The 13,490-nt window shown below is 37.5% G+C and overlaps 1 protein-coding gene across 2 annotated transcripts in view; it reads left to right on the top strand.

The window, feature by feature from the left end:
* Nucleotides 1-12,146: 12,146 nt before the first annotated feature.
* Nucleotides 12,147-13,490, top strand: part of GALNT1 (polypeptide N-acetylgalactosaminyltransferase 1) — an 83,060-nt gene continuing 81,716 nt past the window's right edge. The window contains exon 1 of one of the 2 annotated variants that reach the window (XM_036874175.1): nt 12,147-12,201. The gene's annotated coding sequence lies outside the window, so the exon portion shown is untranslated. The remainder of the gene's footprint in view (nt 12,202-13,490) is intronic. The other variant, XM_036874174.1, reaches the window with a different exon arrangement.

The raw sequence follows: 13,490 nt of genomic DNA on the forward strand, positions 1-13,490 counted from the left end.
AAGTTCAGTAATTGTTGCTATGCCTTTATTCTCCTTTAAAAATTTACATTCCTACTAAAAGAAAGGATAACCTTTCTTGCTTTGGGAACTCTAGGTATTTTTTATCCAGCCTTGCACTGCATGTAGTTAACGTGACTGATAGTAAGGCTTGAAATATCCTCACCCTGAAGTCTTGAATAAGGTTTAATTTCTTTTAATTAGCACAGTTCTTGAGACCCTCTGATGTTTTAGTGTCATGTTTAGATCACCAAGCTCCATGTAGCTTGCTAAATACCTGACAAAAACAGTTTCCAGTGTCACTTAACCTTCCTCTGTAGCATTTAGCATTGTGGAAAACTCCTTTCTCAGAACTCTGTCCTTTTTTCGTTTAATGTGCCACGCTCCAGATTCTTCTCTGACCTCTTAGACCTTTCAGTTCTCTAAATGCTGCCCACCCCTAAAATCATGACTTACCAGCTTTTTCATCTGAAAAATGAAGATAAAACCCATTCAGACAATTTTCCCCTCAATCTTATGTGTGTGGCTTCTGTTCTCTATAACTTTCTGTCATACCACCCTGATCACAGATGTTCATACCGACTGTCTCTTCCCTAAGGATAGTGACATTGTCTAACTCATCTTTGTTCTCCTAGGGTCTGGCAACCTGCTTGGCATATAGTACATAGGTGCTGATTATATTCAAGTTAAGTGAATGAATGTATTCATGCCTTGATTTTGTTCATAAAACACCAGTGTTTGCAATATTTGGCCTGCCAAAGTAGGATGTTAAATCTGTTTGTAACCCTAAATTAGCTTTCAGCTAGCTGAAGCAAACTTAAAAGTTATTTCTTTATATTCAAAAAATTCCAACACACATAAAAGTAGAGGAAATAGTAAAATGAACCCCCTGAAACCTGTTTCCATCTTCCAGATTCAGCAGAGGTTAAGATTTGCCACATGTGCTTCACTTCTCAATCCTTCCCACCACCTTCCTGCCAACCCCAAGTATCTTTTTTTTTTTTAAATTAATTTTTATTGGAGTGTAGTTGATTTACATTGTCATGTTAGAAACCTAAGTATCTTAAAGCAGTATGAGACACCATGCTATTTTACCTCTAAAATTCTTCAGTGTGGATCTTTTAAAAGTGAGAACGTTTTCAAATCTAGCCATAATGATGTTATCATTCCTAATAAAACTAACAATAATTCCTTAGTATCATCTTCTACCCAGTCCATAGTCATATTTTCCCAGTGGTCCCTATAGTGTCTGTTTGAGTTGCTTTGTTGATTCAAAAGTCAAACAAATCCACACATTACATTTGGTTTTCATGAGAAAACTCTTCTTATGAAGAAATAAAACAATACCTAGTTTTTATTATTTCTCCCCCCCCCTTCTTTTTCTTTTTTTTAAATACTCTCCCTCAAGATTAGGGTTCTTTATAATAAAACCAGGGGCTTTGCAATTTTAGGTAAAGGTTTCATCTCCCTTGAGACTGCTTTGCTGTTCTTTTTTGTTAATCAAGCACTTTAACGTGTATAGGGCAGTACTGCACTTAACAGCACAGCAAAATGCGAGACTGAAGGTTGTTAAATTTAACTGTTCTCTGCAATACTGTTAGGACTTTTCATTAAGGCTGTAAAATTATTTTATGTTCATTAAAATGTATATGCTCTTTGATAACATTTAAACATACCTTAAATATTTTAGAGTTATTTTTCTTGAATTTATGGTTGTAAGGAGGAAGCTAAATTTAGGCTGTAACACAGTATGTGTATTTGGAAAAATCTGCTCACGGATGAACTTAATTCTTACATTCTCTAAAGCTGAAATAGAGAAATGTCATCTGCAAAAAATTTATCTTTTAGTTATGGTATTTTTGTCGGTAATAAAGAAAAACATGTGTAACTGTTCAGTGTGTAATAAGGGAAGATAACCCAAGTGTTTAGAGGTTTTAGCAGAATGCAATTTTGAGAATTAAGTGGAATTTTAAAAAATAGTGCAGAAGTAATGTTTTGAGTTATTGATGTGAATTAAATAACAGGATTATTTCAGGGACTTTTTCAACAGTTTTCCTGTTAACTTTCTATTATATTGTTAAGTGAATAACATCCTAATTGCAGTGGTTTTGAGGGTTTCTGAGAGCAGGAAGCAAATCCTATGTCTACTCCCAAAGAGCTGAAAAAAATTCCAAGAAAAGGCACTTGGGGTGTTATCTCCTAGCATGGACCTTAGCTAGTGTCAGTGCAGAAGTCCTTAACTAGTATCAGAAGCCATGTGAAACTAGGAGAAAACTAAATTGAGGCAGTGAGGTAGAGAATAGCTATTCACAAAAACAAAAGGCAAGGGGCCAGAAAGTTGAGTAAAAACAGCAAGAGAGAATGCAGAAACAATATAAGCTAAGAAAAGAAGTTAAGTGGCATTAGAGAGTAACCAAATTAGGAAAAAACCCCACAAAAGCCAAAACCAGTGTACCAGCTTGCTGACGAGTTAAGGGAAGAAGATGAAGACTGTGTTGTATAGTGTATGGTGCCTGTGATAAATCTGTGAAGTAGAATTCATGACTGACTAGAGTACCATCTTTCTGTAACACGCTAATACATGAACAAAGGGTTGTGTTTTTTTTTAATGGTAACTATAAATATTTCAGACCATTATCTTGGACCAAAATCTGATATCTACCCCCATCCCAAATTTCTGTTTTCATTTGGTCTGTTGAGCAAATTTAAAACTTTCTCGATTCCAAAAGGTCACTTAAGTTAACCTCCAAGTAACGTAAGACAGTGTTTTAAGTGAAGTAGTTCTCAGAAGACCCTTTATGTTTGCAATCGTAAAAGACAACCAAATTTCATTTGAGGGTACTCTTGTCCTTTGATATTTTTTCTTCCTTCTCTCTTCCCAGATGATTCAGTGGAGGAGGAGGAAAAGTATGGCACTGAGCTCTGGGGAATGCATGGGAGAAGGAAAAATAGGGAAAAGGGAATGACAACAGAGATTTCCATTTAGTCTGCAAATTGTTTTTGGTTTTTCTCATCCCAAGCCCAGAGCCAAGAGACTGTGGGATCTTACAGTCTTGTTTGTTATCCAAACTGGCGGTAGCAGTGCTGGTGGTAATAGCATAGTACTGTCTGCATTCTCGGTGTGGTTGGCCAGTTTCTAGTGGATTCTTCATCCACTCTGGTTGGCCACCTCATAGCACATACACGTTGCCTGTGCATTTTGGCTTGATCTGTGGGCCAGCAGCCATCTGTGGGTAACATCTGAGAATCTCTGTTTAAAATCTGAGAAGTAAAATATATTTTTTAAATAAAAGATTTTAAACATATACTTTACAGTACAGTAGCAGAAGACCAGGAACGGTCATGAACTCACCTTTCCCCTGTGTCTTATCTTTACATTTTTCTCTACTTGATTCTCTTCAGTTAGTATTAGGTTTGGCTGCATCTAAAAGATACCTGTTTCCCTTCTTCCCCCCAAAAAGGTGCTTTTAAAGAGAGTTTTTTCCTCCCAGGACATGGCAGCTGTGTGGTCATCAAGCACCCTACTCCTCTTATCTTTCTGCTTTTCAGTCCTTAGCCTGTGGCTTGCTTTCTCAGGGTCTTCTCATGGTTGCAAAGAATGTCTTTGTAGCTCCATCCTTCATGTTCATGTTCCGGGCAGTGAAGTCAGTTCCCTTTCAATACCTTTCCCATACCCCACCCAGTGATTTCTGGTTTGATCTTACTGGCTACCTTAATCTGCGTGGCAGGCCAGGATATGTAAATTGCCACTCATTAATACAGCAGTTTGATTTGTAAGAAAGAAGAGGAAAGTAGAAATTCAGTGAGGAACTAACAACCTGCCACAATTTAGGTCTTTTATATATGAAAAAAGTTCCTTTATAGTTGAAGCCCTTTCCTTCCTCCTCAGAGTTAACCATGTGTGAATTTGGTATATTATTCTCATGCATATTATTTTATCTTTACAGTATTTATTTATGTCCATGAAGTGTCTTATTTTAATATATTTTAAAACTATATAAATGGAACATACTGTGCATATCCTGCAGATTGCTTTTTTCTTCATTCAGCATTGTTTACCCAGATAGATGCACATAGTTCTAGTTTAATTTTAACTACTATGTAGTATTATACAGTTCATGTATCCTCTTGATGCACATGTATGTTGTTACCTTTTTTCCCCCATCATAAACAATGCTGCAGTCTTTGTACATTTCTCCTTATAAGTACGTGCAGAGTTTCTTCCGGGTGTGTATCTAGAAGTGGAATTACTGAGTGATAGGGTAGTGCTTTCTTCAGCTTTACTAGATACTGTCAGATTGCTCTCTGAAGTGGCTGTGCCAGATTACACTTACAACAACATTGTAGGAGTGGCTTTTTATTCCTTACTGACACTTGTGTTTCTCCTCATCTGTTGAAGTCAAACTCATTTCCCTGAATACTGCTGAGGTTGAGTATATTTTCATATGTTCATTGGCTGTTTATGGTTCCTTGTCTGTGATTTGCCTATTCATACCTTTTGGCTATTTGTCACTTGTGTGTTGTTGTTTGTTTTGATTTGGAGGAGTTTTTGATACATTCTCATACTAATCTTTTGCTGATTATTTCTGTTGTGGATATTTTCCCCTAGTCTCTGGCTTATCATTTAAATGTCTATGATGTCTTTGGTTATATTAAAATTTTTAACTTTCATGTAGTAATTATTTATTTTTTCTTTTATGGTTTGTGCTTTTTGAGTATTCTTTAAGAAATTCTTCTGTAACCAAGGACATAAAGATATTTGCCTATATTTTCTTTTAAAGTTTTAGAGATTTGTATCCTTAAATCTTTAATCCACCTGGAATTGGTTTTTTGTGTGGTGTGAGGTAGGAATTTTATTTTTACATATGGACGAACATTTATTAAATAGCCCATCCCTTTCATACTGATTTGTAGTGCCACTTGTGTCACGTGTTGTTTGTATGTTCATGTAGGTCTGATCCTGGACTCTCTGTTCTGTTTCACTGGTCTTCTAATCTGTCTCTGCCCATGATTCACACTGACTTAATTACTGTAGCTTGATTGATATATGATAGACAGAGTTCCCTCACCTTGTTGTTCGAAATCTTATTGGTTTTCATGGCTTTGCTCTTCAGTATGATTTTAGGATCTGCTTTTAAAGTTCTATAAAAGACTACATTGAGATTTTGATTGGAACTGTAGTAAGTATGTAGATTAATATGAAGAGAATTTACTTCTTTACTATGATAAATCTTCCATGTATGAGCATGCTATATCTTCATTTTTTTAAAAGGTCTTTCTAAGCATTTTCCTAGTTATTATTGGCAAAAGAATTCATTGAATTTTGTTTTTTAAATCTTTATTTATTTATTTATTTATTTATTTTTGGCTGCATTGGGTCTTTGTTGCTGCGTGCGGGCTTTCTCTAGTTGTGGCGAGCAGGGGCTACTCTTCGTTTTGGTGCACAGACTGCTCATTGCGGTGGCTTCTCTTGTTGCAGAGCATGGGCTCTAGGCATGCGGGCTTCAGTAGTTGTAGCATGCGGGCTCAGTAGTTGTGGCTCACAGGCTCTAGAGCACAGGCTCAGTAGTTGTGGCGCACAGGCTTAGTTGCTCCGCGGCACGTGGGATCTTCCTGGACCAGGGCTCGAACCTGTGTCCCCTGCATTGGCAGGCGGATTCTTAACCACTGCGCCACCAGGGAAGCCCAAGAATTCATTGAGTTTTGTGTGTTGATCTTGAATCCAGCAACCTTGCTAAAAGTTCTCATTAGTTCTAATTGTCTTTATTTTCTTGGATTTGCTGTCATTTCTTTTGTTGTTGTTCTGTTCTCGTCTTTCCAATTCTTAAATCTTTTGTTTCTTTTTCTTGTTTTACTGTTCTGGATAGGAATTCTAGTACATTGTTGGAAGGGAAAAGTGATAGAAAGCATTTTTGTCCTTTTCCTAACTTCAAAGGGAATGCTTACAACACTTCATCAATAAGTATTTTGTTTACTGTAGACTTAGGGCAGATATCCTCTATCAGGTTAACAAAATTCATTCTATTTCTAGTTTCCTAGCATTCTTTTGTTTTTGTTTTTGTTTTAAATATCATGAATAGGTGCTAGGTTGTATTACTTCACATAAAATGTTAAGTCCCTTGAAACCATATAGTTAAGCTTCCTCCCACCTCTATCCTTTGCTCTAATTTTGTCATATATTATGTCTTCATATTAATAAATTGTACAATACAAAGTTATAAATTTTGTTTTAATCAACCATGTCTTTTAAGACATCAGGAGGGAAAAAAAACAGGCTTTTGTATTTACTGATATTTACCATTGCTGATGTTCTTCATTTCTCCTTACAGATCTGAGTTTCCATCTGGTGTCATTTTCCTTCTGCCTGAAGAACTTCTGTTAGCATTTCTTGTAGTGCAGGTCTGTGAGGCATGAGTTGTTTTGGCTTTTTCTTTATCTGAAAATGTCTTTGTTTCATGTAATGAGAAGTCATCCATTTTTTTCTCTGTATTTAATATGTCTTTTTTCTCTCTCTGCTGCTTTCAAGAGTTTTTCTGAATCTTTAGTTTTCAGCAGTTTGAATATGATGTGCTCTAGTTGTGATTTTCTTTGTATTTATCTTGCTTAGGGTTCACTGAACTTAGATTTGCAATTTTATGTTTTCTACCAACTGTGGACATTTTCAGCTCTTATTTTTATGTAGACTTTTCTGCGTAATTTTCTCTGTGCCCTACTTTTTGGGACTCCAGTTTCACCTATGTTAAACTTTATGGTTTTGTACCTCTGCTCAGTGAGCTCACTGAGGCTCTTTGTTTATTAAAATATTTTTCTTTCCACTCAGATCTTCAGATTAGGTTATTGTTTTTTTTATCTGTCTTTACGGTGACTGACCCAGTATTCTGTTGTCGCTAATTTGCTTTAAACCTGCCAAGTAAATTTTTCATTTCAGACTGCATCTTTGTGTTCTACATGGTTCTGTACGGTTCCTTTTTTGTGGTTTTCATTTGTCTGATGAGAGTTCCCTCTCTTTATTATTAAGTTTCTGAACATATTTATAGTAGCCACTTTATAGTATTTATAGTAGTCCTCGTCAACTAATTCCAACGTCTGAGTAATCTTGCGTTCGGTGTGTATTGACTGCTTTTTTTTCTTGACTGTGGGTCACATTTTTCTGTTTATTCTCATGTCTAGTAAGTTTTTATTGTAAAATGGGTATTGTGGATATGTTTTTGTGACCTGCAGTTCTGTTTTGTCTTAACGATTATTGACTCTTTGTTGCTCTAGCAGGCAGTCAACTGACTAGACTTAAACTCCAAGCTCTGTTTCCCCTGCACTGGGCAATAGCTGATTTCTTTGTTCAGTTTTTACAGCTGTCTGGCTGTTGCTTTCATTTTGGACCTCTGGAGTCTCTTCCGTGTTGTATGGTCCAGGGCTTACCTAAGGATTGTGGTGGAGGTTATATACGTATTTCGGGGTTCCCTCTTTTCTAGGATATCTCCCCTCGCTTTCCTATTGCTCTTTTAGCTCCAGACTTCATATTTTGATGCCATGAACAAATATGATTATGAATTCCTTCTTGAACTTCAGCTTCTCTACACAGTGTCGGCTGGTGTCTGCCCTCGGCTGGTGTCTGCCCTCAGGCACGCACTTGTATAAAGGCAAATCTCACCTAGCATAGTTCCCCTCTTTCAAGGGTTGGCTTCTGTCTAGTTTCTGCCTTTTGATTGCTCTCCAGTGCATTTAGTTGTTTTTATCTTTCGGCCAGAGTTTATGATTGTTGTTTGTGGGAGCGTTAGTCCAGTATAAGCTGTTCAACCTTTATGTGTGTAAATCTTCTGTGCTTTCAATTTTTTTTAAAAAAAGCCTTTATTTTTGAAAGCAATTTTAGGTTTACCATAAAATTGAGAGGAAAGTACAGAGATTTCAGTCCATATGCCCCCTGCCCCCACAAATGCATAACCTCCTCATTATCAGCATCATTCACCAGAGTGGTGCATTTGGTTTTTTTGGGTTTTTTTTTTTAAACCAAGGATAAACCTACATTGACACATTATAATCAGTCAAAGTATATAGATTACCTAAGGGTTTACTCCTGGAGGTGTGTATATTCTTTGAGTTTGGTCCAATATATAAAGGCACATATCCATCACTATAATATCATACAGAGTATTTTCACTGCCCCCTAAATCCTATTCTCTATTTATCCTGACCTCCAGCCCCCATCCCTGGCAACCACTGATTTTTTTTTTTTTTTTTTTTGCTCCATAATTTTGCCTTTTCTAGAATGTCATACAGTTGGAATCATATAGTATGTAGCCTTTTCAGATTGGCTTTTTTCACAGTAATGTGCATTTATGGTTCCTTCATGGCTTTTCATAGCTTGATAGCTCATTTCTTTTTAACACTGACTAATATTCTGTTGTCTGGATGAACCACAGTTCGTCCATCCATTCACCTGAGGGACATCCCAGTTGCTTCCAGTTTTTTTGCAATTATGAATAAAGCTACTATGTAAACATCCATGTGCACGTTTTTATGTGAACAAAAGGTTTCAGCTTCTTTGGGTGAATACCAAGGAGCATGATTGCTGGATGGTATGATAAGAATATGTTTAGTTTTGTAAGAAACTGCCAAATTGTCTTCTAAAGCGGCTGTACCATTTTGCATTCTCACCAGCAATAGATGATAGTTTCTGTTGGATGAGAGTTCCTTACCAGTATTTGGTGTTGTCAGTGTTCTGGATTTTTGCCATTGTAGTAGGTGTGTAGTGGTATCGCGTTGTTTAAATTGTATTTTCCTGATGATGTATGATGTGCAGCATCTGTTCCTATGTTTATTTGCCATCTGTATATCTTTGGTGAGGTTGCTTTCACTTTTAACTTTTCTGAATCCTTATGTTTTTGATGTATGTATCATAAATAGCATATAGCTTTTATTTAAAAAAATCCAATCTGATAACTTTTAATGAATACATTTAATCTTTTTATCTTCATTTAAATTACTTATGTATGGGGAATTTTTTCTGCCATTTTGTTTTGTGCTTTCTATATTTGTGGGTTTTTTGTATTAGGTTTTTTTTTTTTTTTTTGGCTGCATTGGGTCTTCATTGCTGTGTGCAGGCTTCTCATTGCGGTGGCTTCTCTTGTTGTGGAGCACGGGCTCTAGGTGTGCGGGCTTCAATAGTTGTGGCACACGGGCTTACTTGCTCCGCGACATGTGGGATCTTCCCAGACCAGGGCTCGAACCTGTGTCCCCTGCAGTGGCAGGAGGATTCTTAACCACTGTGCCACTGGGGAAGCCCCGGGTTTTTTTTAATGATTTTAAGTTCCTTCCCATTTTATTCCGAATTGATTGGTTTTCTTATTTCTCCTTTTTGCAGTTTGGTTTTTGATTACACATACTGTTTTTACTTAATTAATTGTTACCTTTTAATTTAAAAAAATATTTAATTTTAAAAAGTCTAAATTTAATCAAATATCTCTGCTCTATACCTAAACACAGCAAGCTTAAAATGCTTTAATTTCAATTACCTTTATTCCTTCTTACATGGCATTGCTTTCTGGTATTTTCATTCATTTACAAATAATTATTGAATTCTTCTACCATGTGCCAAGTTCTCTTCTAGGTGCTGTAGTAATAGCATTAAACAAAATACAGTCTCTGCCCTCATGAAGCTTACAAGATAATTAATAAACTAATTATGATATATTTTGTTGTAAGTTAGTGTTTGGTGCTGGAATGGAAAGTAAAGCATTAGGACAAAATAAAGAATGACTTGGGGTGGAGATGCTATTTTATATATGAGTTTCTGCTGTCTTCAGACATTTGATAAGATTTTTAGGGCTCAAGTGTGTAAAACATGATTCTCATGCTGGAGGAGCTTGCATTCTAACCAGAGTCACAGGAAGAAGTTACAGATGGGGGACCCTTCAGCACATGGTGGGTAATGCTGTACAACTGGTGGATTTCCCAACGAGGCTGTTAGAGCGTCAGGCACCATGCAGACAGATCCCGGGCAGAGTGGGATGAGCCAGAGAAGAAGACTGCAAAGCATGGTCAGAAAAGTGGGAGAACAAGGAATGACCCTGGAGCCAAGAAAAGAAGAGGTTATGTTTTACTTATAGCCTGCCTATTCTGCAAATAAGAGGCTGAGACATAAAGTAGAAGGAGTATGAGAAAGAGACTTGTCTTGGTAGTTAGGACATTAGAGTGACTTGATCAAAAACAGTTTCATTTAAGTGAAGCCAGACTACACTGAGTTGAGAAGTTGAGAAATTGGAGACAGAGAATGAAGACTACTTGCATAGAAGGTGGTAAAGGAAAGAAAAGAGAGAGAGTGATAATTTGAGGGGAAGAGGGCAGCATTGTAGAACTCAGGGCTAAGGTTGGTATTCTGGCAAAAATACAGAACAAAACCTTGGAGACTTTTAGGGACTCTCTGGCCTGGAGGAGGTTTCTGCTGGATCCTTTACTTGCCAGAAACTGCTCCCCAGGATCTCTCGGGTTTTCCATTGCTGATGGTGGCGGTGTATTTCCTTGTATCTCAGTTCATGGTTGGGAGGAAAGATGTACATTTTCTGAAACCTCAGTGTTCTGTTGTAATGATTTGTCATTTGTATTCAGAGATAAAATTAAAAACATGGGAAAACTTCCCGTGACCATTGCTCTTCGAACTCCTTAGCGTGAGAGTCAAGATTTCCCCTGTTCTGAACACACCCTTTCAACCATATCTCCCAGTTTTTCTGTTTGCTGTCCCCGACATGTCCCTTGATTTTCCTGCCTCCCTATTTTAGGTCGCATTGTTTTGTCCACCTGAAACATCCTTTTGCCTTTTCCTAATTGAAACCAGTTCCCGTCATTCTCCTTCACCAGGTTCTCTCCTTTGTGCACTATAGCTCCTTGTAGCTTGGCACCTGTTGCAAAGATAGAAAAGCATTTTGTAAATTGTAAAGTGCCACAAAAACTTATTATCTGTCCTCCTAAACTACAAGCTCATTGAGGGCAGAAACTGAGCCTTCTTCATATTTATGTACATCAAACTACTTAGTTTTGTGTCTTGTACATACTTGGTATTTATTGAAGTTTGAATGAATTAGGGATTTGTGATTCTGTGATAGCTTAAATAATGCTAAGAATGGGCATATTATATACCAGGTTCTATTTTGCAGCTGTTAAATTTATACTGAAATTCTGCTCCTATGCAATCTCCTGTAAAAGTAGATTCCTTAATTTGGATCCTCCACTGGTTTACATCTCATTTTTTTCTTCACAGGATATGTGCCTTTCTAAATCAATAATTGTAGGTTGCAGAGTGATGTATTGGCATGCTTTTGACTATAGTAGCAGAATACCCAGTTAAACAAATAGGGCTTTATCCCCTCTGGTAACAAGAAGTCCAGACCTAGGAGATTTCAGGGCTAGTCTGTTAGTGGCCCCATGATAAACAGGGTCCCTTTTGCTTTCCATGTTTTCATGTTGTCATCCTTAGCATGTTGATGTTGGCTTCCCTCATGACCTCAAGATGGCTGCAGCACTTCTAAGTGTGCTCTGCAAACAATATCCAAAGCCAGAAAAGTATAGTTTCTCCTTCAGCATCTCTATGAGAGAGCATAACTTTTCCTGAATGCTTCCCAATAGATTTCCCCTCAGATCCTATTGGTTGAGATTTGGTTACTTACACTGGCAAGAGGAGTAGAACAGTCACAGTTGACTTGGACTAATCAAGAATAGGTAGTCTAGCAGAGAATGATCACTTGAATTCAGTTAGGGGTCTAATGCCGTGAAAAACATGGGGTGGGAGATAAGGAACAAACAGTTATCTGCCACAGGTGCTGTCTGTGTGTCCTTGGCCTTCCCACCTGGGAAGTTAATATCCTCATAGATTTCTAAGAGAAGGAGAGATACTTTTTACAGTATTTCCACTGAGCTTGGTGTTGGATCTCAGAAATACTTTATTCATTGGCTCACTTATTCATGTAATAAACATTAACTGAACACATAGTTTGTGCCAGGTATTGTGCTCAGCATTGGGGAAGTAGCTGGTAAGACTTGGTTCTTGTCCTCAGGTGGTGGCTGGTGTCTAGTCCAGTGGAAGAGGGTGGCTGAGGTCATGGGGGGAGGAGAGAGTTACTCTGCAATAAACTGATTTTAGGAAATTTATTTTTCAACAGGAGATGTGGGACATGTGGATTTGGGATATGAATTCATTTGAAAAACCACTTTGGGGTAAGTTGATAGCTGGGAGTAAATGACTTGAGGGTTGTACTTCTCTTTACATTGGGATTTGCTCTTATTGTGATGTAGGTTCAAACTTATGTTCATTGGACTTTATGCCTCATATACACAAGAAAATGGCTTGTACTAAAATCCTAGTGTAGTAATTTGAGAAATATAACCATCAAGCATAGCCACAGTACTAGTTAATATTCATGCATTCACTTCTCATTCAGGAGGTCAATTTGAAGACTAAATGAAGACCAGATTTAGAAATAGAACGATACTTATTATATACGGTTTAACCTGCTTGCGCTCAACCAATAATCCTGTCATGTGGACTGGAAAGCTCTCATAGCACCAGTGTTATGGAGATGGAGGGTTAAAGTTTGTCTCTGAGCTTCTCTTTGCAGTACTCCAGATGGCCGTTTGAATTCTCATTGCATCAGTACAAATATAAAAGGTTCCTGATTTTTCATTTCACCTAAGAAAGAGCCTCTAGAAATACTATTTAATATTTACTGAGTGTTTACTATGAGTGTGTTGTGCATTACTTCATTTAATTCAGGGACTATAAGGTGGGTATGTTTTTCTCATTCAGAGGAATGAAGAGGCCCACATTTATGCAAATAAAGTACAATTGTTAGGATCACATAACTAATACGTTTTGGAATTGAAATTTGAATTTCAGCGTTTGGCCTAATAGACCCTCATGTCTGTTTTAAAATGCTGATTGTGTTGGGTGTCCCCAAGACCAACCCCAGATTTAGTGACTGGCTAGGAGGGCTCATAGGATTCAGCATATGATCATAATAATGGCTAAGATTTAGTGCAGCGAAAGGATACACAGCAATATTAGCAAAGGGAAAAAGTGCATGGGGTGAAGTCTGGAGGAGACTAGTCACTAGCTTCCCAGAATCCTCTCCCAGTAGAGGAGTCCCACAGGATGAGCTTAATTCCTCCAACGATGACTTTTGACAACACATGTGAAGTGCTGTCAACCAGGGAAACTCATTAGACTCTGCCAATGTTTTTATTGGACCTGGTAATGGAGGCATCTTCCACCTAGCATGTACCAAAATTTCAGGCTCCCAGAAGGAAAACAGATGTTTTGCATAATGTTTGTATAAACAGTTTAGGCACAGTGAGGCCCACTTATCATTTAATGTAAGTTTTATATCGTTGTAGGGAACTGTTTATCCTTCAAGTCCCCAGACACCAGCCAAGGGCTAACCTTGCAACCAAGCCTTTCTAAGGACAGTAATCTCAGCCTTACATCTTAGCTTTTATCCTGTACACTG

Source organism: Balaenoptera musculus, chromosome 14, assembly GCF_009873245.2.
Source record: "Balaenoptera musculus isolate JJ_BM4_2016_0621 chromosome 14, mBalMus1.pri.v3, whole genome shotgun sequence".
Lineage (NCBI taxonomy): Eukaryota > Metazoa > Chordata > Mammalia > Artiodactyla > Balaenopteridae > Balaenoptera > Balaenoptera musculus.